Source organism: Rhinolophus hipposideros (assembly GCF_964194185.1).
Source record: "Rhinolophus hipposideros genome assembly, chromosome: 22".
NCBI lineage: Eukaryota > Metazoa > Chordata > Mammalia > Chiroptera > Rhinolophidae > Rhinolophus > Rhinolophus hipposideros.
In genome coordinates, this window is record NC_138068.1 from 41,657,293 (window position 1) to 41,676,889 (window position 19,597).

Here is a 19,597-nt window from a genome sequence, read left to right on the forward strand (position 1 = left end):
CATTTTGGGAGCTTGTCTGGGATCCAGAGAAGAACAGAACTCTGGTGGCTTCTGACCGGTGAGCAAACTACGGCACCTAACTGAGCTGTTCAGGCTCAATTCTTTGTTTCCTGGCTTAGAAGCCTCAGGTGAGTTCTCTCCTAGATCTGAGCCAATGGACCATTGAGTCTGGAGCTCTCCAGGCTTTATTCAGGAATTGTTTTAAATTTTTGTTTGTTTGTTTGTTGCTGTGCGTGTGTGTGAATGCGTTAAAAGCCTATTTGTTTGTCTGTGTTGTCTGAGTACTTCAGCTTGTGGCATGTCAGCTTGAATTGTTTGGAAAAATTGAGACAAAGACTGGCCTTCACCTAAAGTCCCTTTGGGGATAGAGGTTATTTCTACTGAAATTGGTCAGTCTTGGCTGGTGTTAGACTGTGCCATCTCATTGAGAAAGTGAGAAGAGTGCCACCCAGCTCAGCCTATAGGTTAACTCCCTGAGAGTTGCCTAGTTCCCTGGAACTGGCTTTTACCATTCAGCCTGATTCTTAGTGATCAGACTGTTTCAGAGTGAGGCAGGCTGAAGACCTATGGGTTGTGAATTGTGAAGTGGTTTGGGCCTGGTGCCAGCTCTGCCTGTAATTTCACTTCCTAATATTTGGTTATTTGCCTGGAACTGTCTCTAGCCTTCGGCCTGATTCGTAGTGATCAGACTGTTCCAAAGTGAGAGTAAGGCAAGCCGAAGCCCTGCAGGTTGTTGAAGTAGTGAATTGTTTGGGGCCCAGTATTGAAAATGAGATCCCTGCTGTCTAAGCCTTCTAAAACTGTCCCTCCTCCAGGTACACCAGCCTAGTATATGTTTAAAACTCACAGGGAATTTTCGTGCACGTATTTAACTAAATGGACGGATCTGACTAAGAGTAATTTAAAAACTCAGTGGCCACTTTTGGGAACTTTTGAGATTCCCAAACTTGATTTTCTGAAAATGAAATTGGATAGTAACAGTGCTGTAACTAAGAAATAGGAGGAGCAGGCCTATTTGGAGTGGTGTATTGAGGTTTCCAAACAAGACTGTAAATCTAAAGTTGTCTTTTTACAAAGAAAAGTCTCAAAGTTAATGGAGATTGTTAAAAATGCTAAAAGGGGGGCAGCTGGTTAGCTCAGTTGGTTAGAGCAAGGTCCTCTTAACAACAGGGTTGCCGGTTTGATCCCCACTGTGAGCTGTGCCCTCCACAACTAGATGGAAACAACTACTTGACTTGGAGCTGATGGGCCCTGGAAAAACACACTTAAATAAATAAAAGTTCAAAAAAAAATTCTAAAAGAGACAAAAATGGCACCTGAAACCTCTTGTCATCCCTCTACAGCACTGCCTTGCCCTCCCCCACTGCTCCTTTGTCTCAAAATCCACCTCTGATGTCATCTTGCTCCTCATTGCCACCTCCTCCGCTTTCAACTCAGCCCCCAGTGACACCTTCTCCTGAATCTTCTCCACTCTCTCCTTCCTTGGAACCTATCAGTACTTTTCCATTTAAGATTAAACTCTGTGGAGATCTTAATAAACCCCATGTCTCCTGTGTTCCCTGGACCAAAGCTGAGTTTCAAGCTATTGTAAAGGAATTTCCTAAGGTAACTAGGAATTCTAGTAAGTTTGCTGAGGAATTTGATATTACTATTCAAGTTTATCAATCTGGGTTTTCTGATTTGTACCAGCTAATCCATATGTTGATTGGTGAAGGCCAAGCTAGACATTGGATGAGGATTGCCACATAGGAGCATCCTGAAAGGGATTTAGAAAAGCAAACCCTCAATTATTGTGAGGAAGCCAGGGAACTTGCTCAGAAACGACATCAGGCAATTCCCAAAGCTTTTCCAAAGACTGTCAATTGGAGCAAAATTGAGGATTGCTCACAAAAGCCTGATTAATCTGTTCATGACTATTATGAAAGATTTCAAAAAAAAAAAAAAAACAACGGAAAGAAAGAAAGATTTCAGTTCATTTTTAAGAAAAATTCTGATCTTCCTTCAGATGTTGGCTACACATGGGTAGCTTTAAATTCTTTGTTTGTCAGTGGGCTGAATGAAGACCTTTCCCTCCAGGTTAAGAGATCCAGGATGAGATGGGGAAAAAATGCCTACCTGGACTTGACAAATATGGCTGATGAGCTCGCTAATACCATAGGCAGGTCACCTAGAAATAAGATTGCCAAGGCATTTGATTTTCAACAGAGACAAATGAGAGGTCCATGGGAAACCAGAGAACTCCAGCTCTTTGCCATTACTGCAAGGAGCAAAGACACTGGAAAAGGGATTGCCGTAAGTGTAAGCATACAAGATGTTCTCTGCCTTCTGACCAACCTCTTTCAGGCCTTCCTAATTCACAGTGATGGGGCTCCGAAGAAATATAGGGGCTGTTTCCAGTCCTTCCCCTTAATCATCTTGGAGAAACTTCTCTTCAAATTGGGAAGGAAACTATTTCTGTTCTTATTGACACCAGTGCTATACTCTCAGTGCTCAACCCTGTGGTTATGAACTGGCCCCTGCCTCAGAGTAATAAGACATTTCACATAGTGGGGATTTCAAATAAACCTTAACAGGTTCACATATCTGAACTTATTCCCTTTTGTCTAGGTCCCTTAAGAGATGAACATTGTTTTCTTCTTAGCTCTTCTGTCCCTACCCATTTATTAGGCAGAGACTTCTTAGAGAAGTAGCATGCTGTAATACCCTTTTCTTGAAAAGGAGAAATGATGTTAGAGTTTGAATGGTAACCATCAGAATCACCAATCAGGTGAAGTACATGACCTTTCAGCATCTTTTATTTGTGTTGTGTCTGATGGTACAGTAGCTGAATCTGAAAATACTGATCAATGGTCCCTATTGGACCAACTACCATCTTCTTTATGAGCAAAATCTTCACCTGATATTGGCAGGATTCACAGTGCACCTCCTATCAAGGTTCAAATTGATCCTTCAAAGCCTCTGCCCAGAATTAATCAATATCCTATAAGTAAGGAGGCCTTCCAAGGTATCAAGTCCATAACAGAAGATTATGTAACTAAGGGGCTTATTATTCCTTGCACTAGTCTTGTAACACTCCTATTCTACCTGTGAGAAAGCCAAAGGGACAAGGGTGGAGATATGTCCAGGACCTCCAAGCAATAAACAATATTGTTATCCCTCAACACTTTGTCATTCCTGACCCTTGTACGCTGCTGGCATCCATCCCAACTGTAAAGCAAATTCTTTACAGTAATTGATTTATGCAGTGCATTCTTTCACTTGGGAAGGAAAACAATTTAATTTACCTGGTCTCGGGAATTAACTGACAGCCCTTCTTATTTCTCACAGATTCTGAAGACCAATTTGGATGATATAGTTTTCCCTAAAGGTTCCAATTTGTTACAATATGTGGATGACTTACTTCTTTGCTCTTCTTCTCAAGTTTCTTGCAGGATGATAACATCCATTTGTTGACACTATTGGCCTTTAGAGACATAAGGTCTCTAAAGAGAAATTACAATTTGCCCAAGCTCAGGTTCAATACTTGGAACATCTAGTATTGGAACAAGGTCTGTACCTGGATCCAGGCAGGCACAGTGGCATCCTACATTTCCCAAGGCCCAAGACTAAGCACCAGTTGGGAAGTTTTCTTGGGCTAGTTGGCTACTGCCAGAACTGGATCCCAAATCTCTCTCTTATGGCAAAACCACTATATGTCCTATTAAGGAATGACAGTCCTGACCCAATTTCATAGGAAGAAGAGGATGACATGGCCTTCAAAGCCTTGAAGGAGAGTTTAATAAACCCACCTTCTCTTGTGCATCCTAAGTACCGGATTCCCTTCTTCCTTTCTGTGCATGAAAAGGAAGGAAATGCCCTCAGGGTGCTTACTCGGGAACATGGGGATCAACATAAACTCCGGGAAACTATAGTCAACAACTGGACCCCCTGTCTCAGGGAAACCCACCTTGCCTCAGAGCTGTAGCTGCTACTGCCCTCTTAGTTAAGGCCACAGAGAAGATTGTTGTGGGATCTCTGCTAACCATCTTTGTGCCTCTCCTGAATTCTCCTCAGACACAGCATCTTTCATTTTCAATCTTTCACATTGTAATAACCTTAATCCAGCTACTTTTCTTCCTTCTGAGACTGAGGAAGCCCCTCATGACTGCCTGACATTAACAGTTCACCTCCTGACTCCTCGTGACAATTCGCAGAAAACTCCTCTGGTAAAGCTGACTTCTCATGGTTTACCAAATGGTTTGTACTTAAAAAATGACAATGGTGAGTACTTTGCTGGTTATGCTGTTGTAGTAACTCCCTCTGAAGTCATCAAGGCAACACCTTTGCCTCTGCCCACTTCAGCACAGCAGGCTGAATTACTAAGTTGGTGCAAAAGCAATAGTGGTTTTTGCAATTATTTTCAACTGTTTAAGCTGCAATTACTTTTGCACCAACCTAATATATGCCCTCACAGGAGCTTGCATTTTAGTAAAGGGTAAATCTGTCAACATTTATACTGATAACATATATGATTTTGGGTGGCTCATATCTTTGGGATGCTATGGAAACAACGTGGTTTCCTTACCACCAATGGAGATAAAGTTAAGAATGGTCCATATGTACAGAAATTATTGGATGCTATAATTTTACCTGGTGCTTTAGCCATTATTAACATTCCAGGGCATTCTAAACTTGACTCCCTGGAAGCCAAAGGGAATCACCTGTCTGACATTTCTGCTAAAAATGCTGTCCTTAAATCATCAGCAGTGATTGGGCCTCTGTCATGGTCCAGAGAGAATCTTCTCCAGCTGATAACTTCGAAAAACTGGCCAGAGAAGCCCAACAATCACCTTCTGAAGAAGAAAAACGTAACTGGAAATCCAACAATTGTTGGTTTAATAAGGAGAAGAGACGGTGGTTTGGATCAAATAACAACCCAGTCCTACCAGAAAGTCTAAAATTCCCACTTTTAACCACTGTACATGTATTGAACCATTGGTCAACTGAAAAAATGGTAGCTTTCATGCACCAATATTGGTGGTGAAATATTAATACGTCTGCAAAAACTGCCTACCTCAGGTGTAACACCTGTCCAAAGTATAACTCAGGGAAGCCTATTTACACTGCCATTGGACATTTTAAATTGCCAAATGGACCATTTGAGGTTTGACAACAAAACTTTATACAGCTTTCCCCATCTCAAGGATACAAGTATGTTTTAGTCATGATATGTATGTTTCCTCGCTGGACTAACGCTTTCCTTTGCAGACAAGCTAATGCATCTGCAGTGGCTAAAGCACTGTAAAAGAAGCTTATTCCTACTTGGGGAACTCCTCTTGAGCTCCACAGTGATCAAGGAACCCATTTTACTGGTCAGGAAGTCTGTGCTGTTTGGCCAGTCCTACAACATTTTCACTGAGCTTACCATCCTCAATCTTCAGGATTGGTTGAAGGCGCTAATACTGTGTTTCCCAGAAAATAAGTCCAGGTCTTAAATTAAGTTTTGCTCCAAAAGATGCATTAGGGCTTATGTTCAGGAGATGTCATCCTGAAAAATCATGCTAGGGCTTATTTTCCAGTTAGGTCTTATGTTTGGGGAAACATGGTAGCATTATTAAGACTCAATTGGCAAAATTTACAAAAATACCTTCAAATACCTTGTCCAGAAGCATTGCCATTAGTCCTTTTAAATCTCAGGTGTATCACTTTTGGGACCCATAAGCTCTCACCTTTTGAGATAATTACAGGACGTCATATCCTAGCCCCTGATACATAAGCTGGGTTATTATGTTGTTCTAATTGTTCCTTTAACTTTGATCTATTTAAGCTCTGCTTTTGATGCAGGTCAACATTAGACTCCAGCTGTTTCCCAATCCATGCACTCTTTCCTTGATGTAAAGGTCAGAGGAGGCCCTTCTGACGTTGAGGGACAAAAGCCTGAACAGACATCGAGGGACAAAAGGCTGGACACTGGAAAACCTGAGACTAGAAGACCTGACTGTTGATTAATGATGCTTTTAGAGAAAAATGATGATCAAAAGGGGGGATGATAAAAGTGAACTGGCATCTTAAGATGACTAATCATAGAGCTGGGAGGACTATAGGTGGAGCTGGGCCCCTTGTTAACTCTCTAGTCCTGACTTCCTGTTAAACTTTGTGGTAACTTCCAGGGGAGGGATTTATATACAGGGAGGTCATCTTGGGAACTCTCTCTCTCTCTCTTTTTGTGTGGCTGACTAGAGCTCCAGCCAGAGGTTTGCATTCCCACACTGCTGTGGTGGTCTTGTTTATTTTTGTTTTCCTGAATAAACTGCTCTTTTGGTAAACTACCTGGAGAATTATTTTGTCCAGTCAACCTAATGAACTCACTATCAACAATTGAAAGAAGAAACCGCAGGTAATTCAATAGATGCAGAAAAAGCGTTTGACAAAATTCAATATCCATTCATGGTAAAAAAAAAAAAAAAAGAAAGAAAGAAAGAAAAAAGAAAAACAAACAAACAAACAAACAAACAAAAAACCCCAAACCTCTCAAAAACATGATAAAAACTCTCCCCAACCTTCAAAGGGGTACATACAAAAAACCTACAGCTAACATCAAATTTGATAAGACTGCAAAGTTTCCTTGTTCCCTAATATTAGGAACAAGGCAAAGAAGTCCACTGTTACTACTCCTATTCAGCATTGTAGTGGAGATACTAAACAGTGCAATATGGCAAGAAAAAGAAATATGCATATGTCTTACAAAGGAAGAAATAAAACTGTATGTATTTGCAGACTACAGAATAGGGTATGTAGAAAATCTCAAGGTATCTCAAAAAAAAAAACAACAAAAACGACTAGAAATCTATAGCATGGGAGAAAATATTTGCAAATTGCATATCTGATAAGGTGTAAATATCCAAAATACATAAAGAACTCAAGCAACTCAACATGAAAAAAAAATCAATCTGATTAAAAAATGAATATTTTTCCAAAGATATGCAAGGTGTGATAAAAAAGATACAGTGAATGCTGCTGCCAAGTGCCATCCAACAGAAAGGCAGGGCTCTTCAATATGGGAAGTGGCACATCGAACCTTAGTAACAGTGTGTGATTAATTTCAACTTGTTTGGTGCTGTCAGACGGGTGTGAGCTATGATTGAGAGAAAGTGTGTTTTAAAGTGTGCCATAAATTATCCTCCATCATGACAATGTTCCATGTCAAACATCACTTCTGGTACATGGGAATTTCTGTCAAATAAAAACATTAAGGTGTGTCCTCATCCACCTTATTCACCGGATCCTGCACTGTATGACTTCTGGCTCTTCTCCAAAGTCAAAATTACCATGAAAGGTAAACGTTTTGAATCAGTTCAGGACATTGAGGCAACCATGACAGTACAACTAAAGACACTCATGAAAGAGGACTTCCAGAACTACTTCAGAAAGTGATAAGAATGATGGGATAAATGTGTTCATAGCAAAGAGGAGTATTTTGTGGGGGATTAATGGCAATGTGTCTTTTACTGTAATAAATTTTTTTAATTTAAACATTCACCATAGGTTTTTTTTTCCACCATAGTTTTTGATCACACCTTGTACAAATGGCCAACAGCTACATTAAAAGACATTAGCATCACTAATTATCAGGAAAATGCATATCAAAAGCACAGTGAATTATCACTTCACACCTGTTAAATGGCTATTATCAAAAAGACAAGAAATAACAAGTGTTGGTGAGGATATGGAAAAAAGGGAATCCTTATACCAGTTGGTGGGAATGTAAATTGGTGCAGCCACTATGGAAAAAGTATGGAGATTCTTCAAAAAATTAAAAAATATAACTATCATGTGGTCCAGTAATTCTACTTATGGGTATTTGTCAAATGGAAACAAAATCACTAAATTGAAAAGACATTTGCAATGTTCATTGCAGCATTATTTATAATAGCTAAGACATGGAAATGTCCTAAGTTGCCATTGATGGGTGGTTGGATAAAGAAAATGTGTACAATGGAATATTATTCAGCCACAAAAAAGAAGGAAATCCTGTCATTTGCAACAACATGAATGGACCTTGAGGACATTATACTAAGTGAAATAAGTCAGAAAGAAAAAAGACAAATACTGTATGATTTCATTTATATGTAGAATCTTAAAAAAAAAAACAAAAAATCAAAAAACCAAACTCGCAGAGAACAGGTTGGTGGTTGCCAGATGTAATGTGTGGAAGTGGGTGAAATAGGAGAAGGTGTTCAAAAGGCACAAAACTTCCAGTAATGAGATTCTGGGGAAGTAATGTACATCATAGTGACTATAGTTAACAATACTGTATTATATATTGAAAGTTGCTAAGGGAGTAGATCTTAAAAATTGTCATCACAAGAAAAAAAATTGTTAACTGTGTGGTGATGGATGTTAACTAAAGTTATTGTGGTAATCATTTCACAATATATACATATATTAAGTTATTATGCTGTACACCTAAAACTGATATAATATTATGTCAGTTATATCTCAATTTTTTAAAAAAGCTACTAGAACTGGGTGGCTGGTTGGCTCAGTGGTTGGAGTGTGGTGCTCATAACACCAAGGTTGTCTGTTCAAGTCCCACATGGTCCCGTGGGCTATGCCCTCCACAACTAGATTGAAAGCAGTGACTTCACTTGGAGCTCATGGGTCCTGGAAGAGCACACTATTCCCCAATATTCCCCAATTTTTTAAAAAACTACTAGAACTAATAAGTGAGTTTGGTAAGGTCATAGGATATAAGACCAATACAGAAATCTCAATTATATTTCTATACTACACATGAACAATTATAAGTTGAAATTTTAAAAGGCACCATTTAAAATAGCACCAAAAAAGAAATAGTTATTGCCATTTTTAAATTTGTAGTAAACTGTTTTCATCTTTCTTCTATTTACAGAAGTCCTTTTAGTATTTCTTGCAATGCTGGCTTGGCTGTAATAAATTCTTTCAGTTTTTTCTTTTCTGGGAAGCTCTTTATCTCTCCATCAACTTTAAATGATAGCCTTGCTGGATAAAGCAATCTAGGTTGTAGGCCTTTGTGTTCCATCACTTTGAGTATCTCCTGCCACTCCCTTCTGGCCTTCAATGTTTCTGTAGAAAAGTCATTTGATACTTTTATGGGAGTTCCCTTGTATGTAACCTTCTGCCTTTCTCTTGCTGCTTTTAAGATTCTCTCTTTGTCTTTAAGCTTTGCCATTTTAATTATAATGTGTCTTGGTGTGGTCCTGTTTGGGTTTATCCTGGTTGGAACTCTCTGCACTTCCTGAGCTTGTATGTTGGTTTCCTTCATCAGGTTAGGGAAGTTTTCGGACATTATTACCTCAAATATGTTCTCAATCCCTTGCTTCCTCTCTTCGCCTTCTGGTATTCCTATGATGCGCATGTTGTTGCGCTTGATGTTATCCGAGAGGTCTCTTAACTCATCTTCATTGTTTTTTATTCTTTTTTCTTTCTGTTGTTCTGTTTGGGTGATCTCTGCTAACTTGTCTTCTAAGTCGCTGATTCGATCCTCTGCTTCATCTAACCTGCTGGTCATTCTTTCAAGTGAGTTCTTAATTTCGGTAATTGTGTTCTTTAGTTCTAGCTGGTTGTTCGTTAAGATTTCTACATCCTTTTTTTAGTTCTAACTGGTTGTTCTTTATGATTTCTATATCCTTCTTTATGTCTTCTCTAAGCTCCTTAAACATTCTTTTTTTTTTTTTTTTTTTTTATTAATTAATTTATTTATTAGTTTCAGGTGTACAAAACAAGGTAATACTTAGACGTTCATCATTTATATCCCTCATACTGTGAACCCCCCTCCCCCCATCCACTATCCCTCCGACCTCACACTGAACCATCACATTATATATATAAAATTATAGTTGGCATTCATTAATGTTTAGCTTCTGATGTACAATGCCATGATCAGGTATCCACAGTATCCCTGAGGTGGTCTCCCAAATAGGACGCATGTCCATCGGATACCCAACAAAATCTTTACAACATTATAGAATACCTTCCCCAAATTAATTTTCAAAAGAAAAACCCTGAAGCCATCTTGTGGTTACCAGCTGCTTCCAAATCCCTTCACCTTTCCCCTTATCCCCAACCCCCTCCCACACACCCATCTAACCACTCTCGGTTTTTTCTATGCGTCCCCAAAAATTACTCTGATTAGTTCATTCACATAGTCTTTTCTTTAGATTCCATATATAAGTGAGATCATATGGTACTTGTCTTTCTCTTTCTGACTTATTTCACTTAACATAATGTTCTCTAGATCCATCCATGTTGCTGCAAATGATAAGATTTCTTTCTTCTTTATGGCTGCGTAATACTCCATTGTATAAATGTACCACAGCTTCTTAATCCAGTCATCTACCGATGGGCATTTTGGTTGTTTCCATATCTTGGCTATTGTGTAAAGTGCTGCAATAAACATAGGAGTGCATACAGATTTTTGAATTGGAGTTTTGGATTTCTCCGGGTAGATGCCTAGGAGTGGAATTACTGGATCATAGGGTAGTTCCATTTTCAGATTCCTGAGATACCTCCATACTGTTTTCCATAGTGGCTGCACTAATCTGCAGTCCCACCAACAGTGCACTAGCGTTCCCTTTTCTCCACATCCGCGCCAGCATTTGTTGTTTGTTGATTTATTGATAATAGCCATTTTGACTGGAGTGAGGTGGTATCTCATTGTGGTTTTTATTTGCATTTCTCTGATGGTTAGTGAGGTTGAGCATTTCTTCATATGTCTTCTTGCCTTCTGTATGTCCTTTTTAGAGAAATGTCTCCCCAAGTCCTCTGCCCATTTTTTAATTGGGTTGTTTGTTTTTTTGGAGTTGAGTTGAGTAAGTTTTTTATAGATTTGTAATATTAATCCCTTATCAGATATATCATTGGCAAATATCTTTTCCCATAGAGTAGGATCCCTTTTTGTTTTATTGATGGTTTCCTTTGCTGTGAAAAAACTTTTTAGTTTGATGTAATCCCACATGTTTATTTTTTCTCTTACTTCGCTCGCGCGAGGGGATATATCAGTGAAAATCTTACTCCGGGTAATGTCCATGAAGTTTCTTCCTATATTTTCTTCTAGATATTTTATGGTTTCAGATCTTACATTTAAGTCTTTAAGCCATTTTGAATTTGTTTTTGTATATGGTGTAAGGAGGTGGTCCAGCTTCATTTTCTTGCATGTGTCCGTCCAGGTTTCCCAACACCACTTATTGAACAGACTATCTTTACCCCATCGTACATTCTTGCTTCCATTGTCGTAGATTAGATGGGCATATAGGCATGGATTTACGTCTGGACTCTCTATTCTGTTCCATTGATCTATGTATCTATTTTTATGCCAGTACCATGTTGTTTTGATTACTGTAGCCTTGTAGTATAGTTTGAAATCAGGTATCGTTATACCTCCCACTTTGTTCTTATTTCTCAAGATTGCTGAGGCTATCCGGGGTCTTTTATAGTCCCATATAAATTTTAGGATTATATGTTCTATTTCTGTGAAAAACGTCGTTGGTAGTTTGATAGGAATTGCGTTGAATATGTATATTGCCTTAGGCAGTATGGACATTTTAATTATATTAATTCTTCCTATCCATGAACATGGAATGTGTTTCCATCTATTTATGTCTTCTTTCATTTCTTTCTTCAGTGTTGTATAATTTTCTGAGTACAGATCCTTTACATCTTTGGTTAGATTTATTCCCAGATATTTTATAGTCTTTGGAGCAATTGTAAATGGAATTGTTTTTTTAATTTCTCCTTCTGCTATTTTATCATTGGTATATACAAATGCAACTGATTTCCGAATATTAATTTTATATCCTGCTGCTTTACTAAATTCATGTATCAGTTCTAATAGTTTCTTGGTGGAGTCTTTAGGGTTCTCTCTATATAGTACCATATCATCTGCATATAATGATAATTTTACTTCCTCCTTACCAATTTGGATGCCTTTTATTTCTTTCTCTTGTCTGATTGCTGTGGCTAGAACTTCCAGCACTATGTTGAATAGAAGTGGAGAAAGTGGGCAACCTTGTCTTGTTCCTGATCTTAGGGGGAATGGTTTTAGCTTTTCCCCATTGAGTATGATGTTAGCTGTGGGTTTGTCATATATGGCCTTTATTATGTTAAGATATGATCCCTCTATTCCCACTTTCTTAAGGGTTTTTATCATAAAAGGTTGCTGTATTTTATCAAATGCTTTCTCTGCATCTATTGATATGATCATGTGATTTTTATTTTTCATTTTGTTAATGTGGTGTATCACATTAATTGATTTGCGGATGTTGAACCACCCCTGCATACCAGGGATGAATCCCACTTGATCATGGTGTATGATCTTTTTAATGTATTGCTGAATTCTGTTTGCTAATAATTTGTTGAGAATTTTTGCATCTATGTTCATTAGAGATATCGGCCTGTAGTTTTCTTTCTTTGTGGTGTCTTTGTCTGCTTTTGGGATCAGGGTGATAGTGGCTTCGTAAAAAGTGTTTGGGAGTCTTCCTTCCTTCTGGATTTTTTGGAAGAGCTTGAGGAGAATAGGTGATAATTCTTTTTTGAACGTTTTGAAAAATTCACCTGTAAAGCCATCTGGTCCAGGGCTTTTGTTTGTTGGGAGATTATTGATTACTGATTCAATTTCCCTGGTGGTAATCAGACTGTTCAGGCTTTCTGTTTCTTCTTGAGTTAGCTTTGGAAGGTTGTGCGCCTCTAGAAAATTGTCCATTTCTTCAAGGTTGTCAAATTTGTTGGCATATAGTTGCTCATAGTAATTTCTTACAATTTTTTGTATTTCTGTGGTGTCTGTTGTCACTTCTCCTCTTTCATTTCTGATTTTATTAATTTGGGTCCTCTCTCTCCTTTTTTTAATGAGTCTGGCTAAAGGTTTGTCAATTTTGTTTATCTTCTCTAAGAACCAACTCTTGGATTCATTGATCTTTTGTATTGTTTTTCTGGTTTCTATTTCATTTATTTCTGCTCTGATCCTTATTATCTCCTTCCTTGTGCTCCCTTTGGGTTTATTTTGCTGTTCTTTTTCCAGATCCCTTAAGTGTGAAGATAAACTGTCAATTAGTGATGTTTCTTGTTTCTTTAGGTAGGCCTGCAGTGCTATGAACTTCCCTCTTAGGACTGCTTTCGCAGCATCCCATAGATTTTGGGTCGTCGTGTTCTCATTCTCATTTGTCTCAAGATATCTTTTGATTTCTTCTTTGATCTGCTGCTTGACCCATTCATTATTTAGCAACATGTTATTCAGCCTCCATGAATTGGTGTATCTTCCTGGTTTTTTTGCCCTGTAGTTCATTTCTAATTTCATAGCACTGTGGTCAGAGAAGACAATTGGTATGATTTCAATTTTCTTAAATTTATCGAGGCTTGTCTTGTGTCCTAACATATGATCTATTTTAGAAAATGTTCCATGAGCACTTGAGAAGAACGTGTATTCTGCAGCATTGGGGTGAAATGCTCTGAAAATATCAATTAAGTCCAACTGCTCCAAAGTATCATTTAAGGCTGTTGTTTCCATATTGATTTTCTGTCTGGAGGACCTGTCCCTTGTTGTCAGAGGTGTGTTGAAGTCCCCTACTATGATAGTGTTGCTGTTGATCTCTGTCTTTATGTCCATCAGTACCTGTTTTATATATTTAGGTGCTCCTATGTTAGGTGCATAGATGTTTACTAGGGTTATGTCCTCTTGTCGGATTGATCCCTTTATTATTATATAGTGCCCATCTTTGTCTTTTAATATTTTTTTCATTTTAAAGTCTATTTTGTCAGATATAAGTATTGCAACTCCAGCTTTTTTTTTGCTTCCATTTGCATGAAATATGTTACTCCAACCCTTCACTTTCAGCCTGTGTGTGTCTTTTGATCTGAAATGAGTCTCTTGTATACAGCATATACAAGGGTCTTGTTTCCTTATCCACTCAGCCACCCTATGTCTCTTGATTGGAGCGTTTAATCCATTTACATTTAAAGTGATTATTGATAGGTACATAGTTATTGCCATTTTTAGATTTGTAGTAAATTGTTTTCATCTTTCTTCTATTTACAGAAGTCCTTTTAGTATTTCTTGCAATGCTGGCTTGGTTGTCATAAATTCTTTCAGTTTGTTCTTTTCTGGGAAGCTCTTTATCTCTCCATCAACTTTAAATGATAGCCTTGCTGGATAAAGCAATCTAGGTTGTAGGCCTTTGTGTTCCATCACTTTGAGTATCTCCTGCCACTCCCTCCTTGCCTTCAATGTTTCTGTAGAAAAGTCATTTGATAGTCTTATGGGAGTTCCCTTGTATGTAACCTTCTGTCTTTCTCTTGCTGCTTTCAAGATTCTCTCTTTGTCTTTAAGCTTTGCCATTTTAACTATAATGTGTCTTGGTGTGGGCCTGTTTGGGTTTATCCTGGTTGGAACTCTCTGCACTTCCTGGGCTTGTATGTTGGTTTCCTTCATCAGGTTAGGGAAGTTTTCGGACATTATTACCTCAAATATGTTCTCAATCCCTTGCTTCTTCTCTTCGCCTTCTGGTATTCCTATGATGCGCATGTTGTTGCGCTTGATGTTATCCCAGAGGTCTCTTAACCCATCTTCATTGTTTTTTATTCTTTTTTCTTTCTGTTGTTCAGTTTGAGTGATCTCTGCTAACTTGTCTTCTAAGTCGCTGAATCGATCCTCTGCTTCATCTAACCTGCTGGTCATTCCTTCAAGTGAGTTCTTAATTTCGGTAATTGTGTTTTTTAGTTCTAGCTGGTTGTTCGTTAAGATTTCTACATCCTTTTTTAGCTCTAACTGGTTGTTCTTTATGATTTCTATATCCTTCTTTATGTCTTCTCTAAGCTCCTTAAACATTCTTATCACCAGTGTTCTGAACTCTGTCTCTGACATGTTGGTTACCTCTGCTTCATTTGGTTCCAGTTGTGGAGGTTTCTTCTGTTCTTTTATTTGGGACATGTTTCTTTGTCTCCCCATTCTGACTGACTCTCTGTGTTTGCTTTGATGTATTAGGAAGATCCCCTAGAGCTCTTAGTTCTTTCTGGGTTATCTTATGTAGTATGTGTCTTTTATATTTGACTTGGACTACTTCGTTCTTCTCTGCATGTGCTCCACAGGAGGCTCGTGTGTTTAGTATATCGTCCTGTTCAAGAAGAACTTTGATTGCTTTTTGCTTGTGAGTAGGTGGGCTTAACTCCTAGGCCGTCTAGTTGTGAAACTTGGCTCTGCTCACCACAGGGTGTTCTGCTGGGTGAGGGTTGGCCACTTAAATGAGGTTTGGCCTCTATGGGCTCTTGTGCCTTCAGAGAATTCCCTCTGGGTGTGTGACTTGTAGGTCAAACTCGGTAGTACTCTGGTTTGGTCCAGAGTTGGCTTCTGGAAAATGTTGAATCTTGTGCCTCTTAAGCTGGGCCCTGTTAGGGCAGTTTCAGCACAAATCAAGTTACCAAGTACAACAACAACAACAACAACAAAGAAAACAAATCAAGTACATTCACAAATAAAATACAACCGACAATCCCCCCTCAACATAGGCAAAGATATCAAAGCAATAATGACAGAACAAAGCAAATCACTACAAGCAGAAAAAAAAAAAAAAAAAAAAAAGGAAGTACCAAGCAAAGCAAAACAGAAAGCAGAACCAGTCTTGGCTTAAGCCCACCAGGTAATCTCCAGGTTGTCCTCTGCTGTGCCAAAGAGTTCCCTGCCTATTGCGCAGGCAGCGCTGGTCACCTGGTGCCCAGAGTGAATTTGGGAGTGTAGATTTAAATGCGAGGGGCTGAGGGGTCTGGATGACAGTTTTCAGAGAGACCATGCAGTTTCTGTCCTTTCCTGCACAAATGCACGCTGAGAGTAGCTCCACCAGCCCTGTGGTCAGTATTCCTGAGTCTTAGGGCCCTCCTTCCATGGGTGACTTGTAGGTCAAACCCGGTAGTACTCTGGTTTGGTCCAGAGTTGGCTTCTGGATATGTTGAATCTTGTGCCTCTTAAGCTGGGCCCTGGTAGGGCAGTTTCAGCACAAATAAAGTTACCAAGTACAACAACAACAACAACAACAACAAGGAAAACAAATCAAGTACATTCACATGTAAAATACAACCGACAATCCCCACTCAACATAGGCAAAGATATCAAAGAAATAAAGACAGAACAAAGCAAATCACAACAAGCAAAGAAAAGAAAAAAAAAGAAGAGAAAGAAAGAAAAAAAAGAAAAAGAAAAGAAAGGAAAAAAGAGAAGAACAAAGCAAAACAACACAAAACAAATCAAAAACAAAAGCAAAAAAACAAAAAAGCAAAACAAAACAAACAAACAAACAAACAAACAAACAAAATCACCAAGCAAAGCAAAACAGAAAGCAGCACCAGTCTTGGCTTAAGCCCACCAGGTAATCTCCGGGTTGTCCTCCGCTGTGCCAAAGAGTTCCCTGGCTAGTGCACAGGCAGCGCTAGTCACCTGGTGCCCAGAGTGAATTTGGGAGTGTAGATTTAAATGCGAGGGGCTGAGGGGTCTGGATGACAGTTTTCAGAGAGACCATGCAGTTTCTGTCCTTTCCTGCACAAATGCACGCTGAGAGTAGCTCCACCAGCCCTGTGCCCAGTACTCCTGAGTCTTAGGGCCCTCCTTCCGTGGGTGACTTGTAGGTCAAACCCGGTAGTACTCTGGTTTGGTCCAGAGTTGGCTTCTGGATATGTTGAATCTTGTGCCTCTTAAGCTGGGCCCTGGTAGGGCAGTTTCAGCACAAATAAAGTTAGCAAGTACAACAACAACAACAACAACAAAGAAAACAAATCAAGTACATTCACAAATAAAATACAACCGACAATCCCCACTCAACATAGACAAAGATATCAAAGAAATAAAGACAGAACAAAGCAAATCACAACAAGCAGAAAAAAGAAAAAAAAAGAAGAGAAAGAAAGAAAAAAAAATAAAATAAAATAAAATAAAAAAAATAAAAAATAAAATAAAATAAAGACCACCAAGCAAAGCAAAACAGAAAGCAGCACCAGTCTTGGCTTAAGCCCACCAGGTGATCTCCAGGTTGTCCTCCGCTGTGCCAAAGAGTTCCCTGCCTAGTGCGCAGGCATCGCTAGTCACCTGGTGCCCAGAGTGAATTTGGGAGTGTAGATTTAAATGCGAGGGGCTGAGGGGTCTGGATGACAGTTTTCAGAGAGACCATGCAGTTTCTGTCCTTTCCTGCACAAATGCACGCTGAGAGTAGCTCCAACAGCCCTGTGCCCAGTACTCCTGAGTCTTAGGGCCCTCCTTCCAAGGATGAGTGGGAGGGGGCGGGCGGGAGATCTCTAAGCTGCTGAAAGCCTGGAGCTGCGACTGCCGCTTACTGCTGAACTCAGGGATTGCTTCCGCGGTTGCCCTTGCCCCGCCGCAGGCCAGCCAGAAAGGGTGGGGCCTGGGGATGGAGGGGTCTCCTCCCTCCCAGGCCAGCCACTCACACTACTCCCGCAGGCCTGAAAAGGTGGTGGCTGGGGGTGTGGGAGTCTCCTCTCTCCTCGTCCAGTGAAAATCCCCTCCTCCCAGCCTCTTCCGAAGGTCAGAGCCGGCTGCCAATCTTCCCAGCGCCTGAGCGCAGACGCCCCTCTGTAATCTGACACTGTTTCTCAGTTAGGGGTAGTTTAAGTCTCTGGAAGGGCGGGGGGAGGATTCGAAAAGCGCGGTGAGGGGCCCAGGTGTGGCGTCTCAGTTCTTTGTCTGCCCTAGGGCCCACGAGCTGCCCGCCCCGGCGGGAGCGATCAACTGTGGGACGCAGGGAAAGAGCTCACCTCCTGGACCCTACGCTCTCCGCCACACCCTGGGCTCCCGTGGGACTCTAGAGCCCCAGGTGCTGCCCTCCACTTTTTCTGTGGGCACGCTCCTCCCCCCCGCTCGCCCGCCTAGTGCACCTCAAAGCAATCCTTCCACGAGCCTCCGTCCGACCTGGGAGCCGCGCAGCGCAGCCGTTGCTGCACGGCCTGTGCTCCGCTTCCAGGAGTCTGCGCTCCGTAGTCCCGGCACCGCCGGCCTCGGCTCCGCGTGGGTGGGGGTGGGGGGGCGCGCTTCCACTTAGCTGTCCCGCCTCCTCCCCTGCTTGTAATCCGCGCACACCTTCAGGTAAATTCCTCCACGAGTCTCCCCGCTGTTCTGCGTGTTCTATATCTCCCTGTGTCTTTAGAGCTGCGGTTTACCGCCGCAGCCGCCGCCGCCGGCTTGATTCCACCGCGCAACCGCGCGTTTCCTCTCCGCTCCCTTCTTTCTTCCCCTGCTCGCCCAATTTGCACAGCTTCAAGTAATCCTTACACGAGTCTCTTAGGAGTCTCTTAGCTGTTCTGCGTGATGAGCGAAGAGTTGTTTGATGGGTTATATGTCCCGTTTGTAATAAAATCCGGAGGAGAACTCAGAAAATGTGCCCCGCTGCCGCCATTCCTATGACGTCACTCTCCTTAAACATTCTTATCACCAGTGTTCTGAACTCTGTCTCTGAAAGGTTGGTTACCTCTGCTTCATTTGGTTCCAGTTGTGGAGGTTTCTTCTGTTCTTTTATTTGGGACATATTTCTTTGTCTCCCCATTCTGACTGACTCTCTGTGTTTGCTTTGATGTATTAGGAAGATCCCCTAGAGCTCTTAGTTCTTGCTGGATTATCTTATGTAGTATGTGTCCTTTATATTTGACTTGGACTACTTCGTTCTAATCCGCTGCATGTGCTCCACAGGTGGCTCGTGTGTTTAGTATATTGTCCTGTTCAAGAAGAACTTTAATTGCTTTTTGCTTGTGAGTAGGTGGGTTTAACTCCTAGGCAGTCTAGTTGTGAGACTTGGCTATGCCCACCGCAGGGTGTTCTGCTGGGTGAGGGTTGGCCACTTAAATGAGGTTTGGCCTCTATGGGCTCTTGTACCTTCAGAGGATTCCCTCTGGGTGTGTGACTTGTTGGTCAAACCCGGTAGTACTCTGGTTTGGTCCAGAGTTGGCTTCTGGATATGTTGAATCTTGTGACTCTTAAGCTGGGCCCTGTTAGGGCAGTTTCAGCACAAATCAAGTTACCAAGTACAACAACAACAACAACAACAAAGAAAACAAATCAAGCACATTCACATGTAAAATACAACCGACAATCCCCACTCAACATAGGCAAAGATATCAAAGAAAAAAAGGCAAAACAAAGCAAATCACAACAAGCAGAAAAAAAAAACACCAAGCAAAGCAAAACAGAAAACAGCATCAGTCTTGGCTTAAGCCCACCAAGTAATCTCCAGGTTTTCCTCCGCTGTGCCAAAGAGTTCCCTGCCTATTGTGCAGGCAGCGCTGGTCACCTGGTGCCCAGAGTGAATTTGGGAGTGTAGATTTAAATGCGAGGGGCTGAGGGGTCTGGATGACAGTTTTCAGAGAGACCATGCAGTTTCTGTCCTTTCCTGCACAAATGCATGCTGAGAGTAGCTCCACCAGCCCTGTGCCCAGTACTCCTGAATATTAGGGCCCTCCTTCCGTGGGTGTGTGGGAGGGGGCGGGCGGGCGATCTCTAAGCTGCTGAAAGCTGGGAGCTGCGTCTGCCGCTTACTGCTGAACTCAGGGAGTGCTTCCGCGGTTGCCCTTGCCCCGCCCCAGGCCAGCCAGAGAGGGT